The sequence below is a fragment of the Phalacrocorax aristotelis genome, chromosome 3, assembly GCF_949628215.1.
Source record: "Phalacrocorax aristotelis chromosome 3, bGulAri2.1, whole genome shotgun sequence".
NCBI lineage: Eukaryota > Metazoa > Chordata > Aves > Suliformes > Phalacrocoracidae > Phalacrocorax > Phalacrocorax aristotelis.
The window spans coordinates 112,038,533-112,043,236 of record NC_134278.1 but is presented as its reverse complement, the minus strand read 5'-3'; positions in this window follow the sequence as shown (position 1 = coordinate 112,043,236).

The following is a 4,704-nucleotide window of genomic DNA, read 5'->3' as shown; positions in this document are numbered from 1 at the left end:
TTGGCACCAAAGAAATTAACTTCTTTTGAATGAGACTGGATAAAAAATTAATGCAAATGCTTATCTGTTAAAGTAGCTTTTCTTAGTTTATGGAATTATTCTTCAAGCCTATGCATGTTTTCGATTTGCCTTTCTTCCAAGCTGAAATTCAGCCCAGGCAAAATTTACTTTCCCCTGCATTATCATCATCAAACTTTTCCTTGAGTCATTTTCCTTGAAGCAAAAGTCAGTTTTGTGTTTCATCCAACTTTATTCGCAGCTCGAGTCAAAAGCACCATGTCTTCTTAAAGTACCCAAAGCATATATTTGGTCCACTGTGAAGCCAGAGTTGCTAATAAGCATGGAATTTCTCATTGTCAAGATGGGTGTTTGCAAGAGAAAAAGCTACTTGGAAAAGTTGCATGTTTCTTGAGTAAAACCCCCATCAGGAGTCCAGGCTGCTAAGCTACTGAGAAAGTAGGGTAGTCAGCAACAGAGGAACTTTTGGGAGGCTAAGTGTGGTCAGTCAGATTATTTGACATAGATCAATAGGTCCCTGTACCTCTCCCCCAAAGAAATATTTCTTTGCTGGAAAAATACCATGTAAATGATGAGAAACTGCTAACTACTGTGGCTAGGAGGAGATGTTTTGGTTTTTTGTCTAGGCAGGTGAAGAGATGTGTGGCACCACATTAATATGAAATAGTAATGGCAGTTGCAGAGATGAAAAAGGGATGCTGAATCATCTTGATTAAGGACAGCAAAAGGCAGACGTGGTGCCGTTTACTGTGCTGACTTGTGCTGTTCAGGTCGATCACAGTGCAGACCATGAGCCAGCCTTGAGCTGTGGGACACATCAGGTCTCTGTTGTCACTCCACATTCTCCGTGGGGAGATGCAATTCCTCCATTTGCCCAGGCTCTTCCCCCAGCTTGTCTTTGGGTGCCCTACAGCACTGAAAACACCCCCGCGCCTCTGCCAGCATGCGTGCTTCAGAGGTGTGCCGCAAGCAGGGAGTTTGGCTGGCAGCCCCGGTGACGTGGGTTTCACGTCCCCTCCTCTCACCCACACTGGAGCAGACCTGAACCACTGGAGCATAATAACCACTCCAGGGAAACACGGAGTTTTATTCATGTTTGGAGAAGTTTGGGTTTTTTTAATCTATTGTTCAGACATTCAAGGAACATTTGTAAAGCCCATACTCTCCAAATTATTTATTATTACTTCTAATTAATTGTAGTAACCCCTGTTGCTTTGTCATATGGGAAGTAAACAACTGCTTTGACTAACTAAATACTCATATCAGGTTGGACAAGGTTTTAATTAGTTAATTTCATTAATCATGAAGTCTGTTCGTTGCTGTTCATGTGCCATGGAGCAGGTGAAATGGCTGTTGTTTTGCAAGAAGTCTCCAACCGTGCTTCTCCCTTTGAGACAGTTAAAAAAGGTGTTTTGTCCATGTCTTTTGATATGGAACGAAAGGTGTACTTTTTCCTTAGGTTTTTGTCTTAGAGTTTAATACAATTAGCATTCAGTATACCATTTGTTGGGGAAACATACCTTACACTAGCAAGAGAAAAAATTGTGTGAATTATAGTTTGCAGTGAAATGGGAATTCTGTGAATACTGCAGGATGTCCTGCTCATATCTACCAAAAGTTGAGAAGGACAAAAATATCAGAATTTGAGACTGGATTAACAAATGCATGCACTGAAAAAAAGAGAAAAAACCTCCACCTTTAGAAGTACTTTTCCAGCAAAAAATGCCATAAAGCGCTCTAAAAAATCTAAACCTATGTGCTGTAAAATTAATGCGGAAGTTTGATATCTGGTATAGTAACAGTGGAAAAAATCCAATGCAATTCATTTGAGAAGTGCATTTTGTAACTTTAAAAGATGGGACAATTAGTCTACAGCAGCCATATTTGAAAAATATAGGTAGTGCTCATAAAAATCTTCAGGCTGGCATCAATGTATATAAACCCTTTGGGGCTGACTCCTCTGCAACATAAGTGATGGTAATTACTCTGAAATCAATGACCCAAACTCTGACAATTTGGACTGGCTGCAGGTCTGCAGCTCATGTTTCATATGATAGGTACAGAATGGGCAACAGTGAGGCTAGCTTCCCATGCAGGGCCATTGCTCTTCCATTCCAATCAAAAGGGATTATTCCCAGATCAGAGTTGAAAGAGTTGATTAACCTGGGTACATTGTTCAGTCCTGGGTCTTTGTTTTGTGGTCAGCAGTTTGTGAAAAACCTGAGTGGGAAGCACCACCACCTCTTCTCCCCTTGGCTGCCAGGTAGGAACAACCTTCAGTCACTACTAACCTCGTCTAGACTCATGCAGTAGCCTGGACATAAAACATATGTAACTGCTAATGAATACTTTGAATTGCCTAGTTCCCACTTCTTCACCTAAATTATATTTTTTAAGGCTATTTACCAAAATTACACGCTATTCCTTGAAGAAGAAAGTTTCTGCTTTTCACAGGCATCATTCTTTATGTCCTCTCTTGGAAAATTGCAGGTGCATTATATCACTGCTGTGGGTGTTATTTATTATTATCTTTACCGGGAAATCAGTTGGTGCTACAGAGGATAACAACAAACACTTAGAGCAAAGAGGAGATTATATTCTCCTGTGGTGATGTTGATGACACTAATAGATGGTAAATAGATGGTCAGAGGAAACCCTACTGTTAGCCTGGTAGGATTGACCTTAAACAGCTATGTAGGCCTATATATATTCTGATTTCAACCTGCCACCAAAGCAAAAGCAATGGGTGCAGTACACATGTAGGCTGAGTGCCAGCATTAGAATTGCATTTGCATTGCTTTTGTTCACTTTTAGAAAAATGCTTTTGGGTCTGTTTGCTTCAGTAGTGAAGCAAGAATTTCATTATTTTCATATGAGGCTCTATGGCCTGAAGTGGAACAGTAGCCACTAGTCCTTTACTGTTCTTGCAGTCAAAAAACAATACTGAAATATGTCAAAATGTCTGACCTCTCCTGGTTCTCTGAAAACCTCAGACACTGCATCTACCATGTATCCCACGATCGAAAGCACATTCCAAGGCTCTGCTGCACATTGGGTCCCTGGTTTGGCCTATATTTGTCCTTTTTGCGGTTTTCCACGGAGGTGGAGGTGATCACTCAGAGGATTATTTTCATGTAAAGTTCTACAGAGGCCACAGTAACACGACAGGCTCTTTGCCAGGCACTGTACAAACACATAACAAGCGACAGTACCTACCTGGGATGAGGCACAAACCACACCTCTACAAGTAGGACATATAGGAAAATACCTGATATTTCCTGTAATAAATATATAATGCCCTAATTCAATTTCAGTTTGGGTAATTATATTGTCTAGTCACATTTGCCAGTGGTATCACCAGGATGTAGTGTTCTGCATTTACTGCTTTGGCTGTTGCTAACAAACTATCCAGCTATCACACTCGTAGCTAGTAGTGAAGGCATGATGATGGACATTCTCAAAATCTGTAAAATAAGCAGAGCTGATTGAACAGGTCCACATCACACTGCAGAATTAGTTGCAACTCAGAGAGAAATGAGGTTTCTCCTTGATTTAGTATATGCCTAAAGCTACTGCCTCTGAATTCAGTAACAAACTGTGACTGATCCCAGGGAAAATCTGGTTCTAGTCCTTCCCTAGCAGATGGACTTTGGATTCCCAGCAGGTGAAACTCAGACTGTACATTTAAGATAGCATTGTTTTTCTACGTGAATAAGTAACTTTCTGTGACTTCTTTAAGTCCTGGCCTTGCCAATTTTAAAAACTTGTGTCATTGTTTTCTGAAGGGCAGCATTTGCATTTTTCAGGAAACCTAGCAACACTCATGTGAACGAAAAATAATTAAAATGCTGTAGACTATTAGAAACGCAAGACTGAATTACAGACTGCCGGGGAAAAATAATTTAAGTGTGGCTAATGACATCCTTTATAAAGTGATACCCACCTAAGAAGATATATTAATGTCATTTGTATTGATAATCTATGTTAATAATTGCAAATATTTTAATTTAAAAGATTAAAAAAAACTTAGGGCGTCTATATTAAAAGATCAAGTGGAATATCCATCAAAGCGACACATTTTTTTCTCATTGGTATCTTAGATATGTTTACAGCTCATGGTATCAAAAAAATGGAAAATGAATATGAAAATCCTAAAAGGAAAAATTACTCTTAATACACTTAATTGAGATGAAAACCAAAGTAATGTATGTCAGAAGAAATACGTAGGTAAAGCTAGTGAAAAATAAGTTGAAATAAAGAAAATGTCACCCTGGCCCTATTAATCTGTGATATAGTTTAAGGCACATTGTATGGTCCCTGTTCAACCACAACTATGCAAAAATCAAATTAGATTATACCACAACGGATACACACTTAGTTAATATGATGATGAATGGGATTTAACTTTGCTGACTATTCAGTTGTGGCCGGCACGTTCTAAAAAAATTACCTTGATTTTCCATAACTGTATTGCAGCACAGTAACGTCTGGCTGGGTAAACAAGGTTTAAGATTTTGGTTTACACTTGAGGGCTTTGCGTTGTGTAGGGTGATTTTTATGACATAACTACTTCAACAAAAGCCCTAGCACACAGTTATACTGGGGGGGTGGCGGGGGTGAGGAGCAGGGGGGAAGTGGTTTTGATGTTATGGCTTACAATGCTTGCCAAACTAGAATGCATTTTAC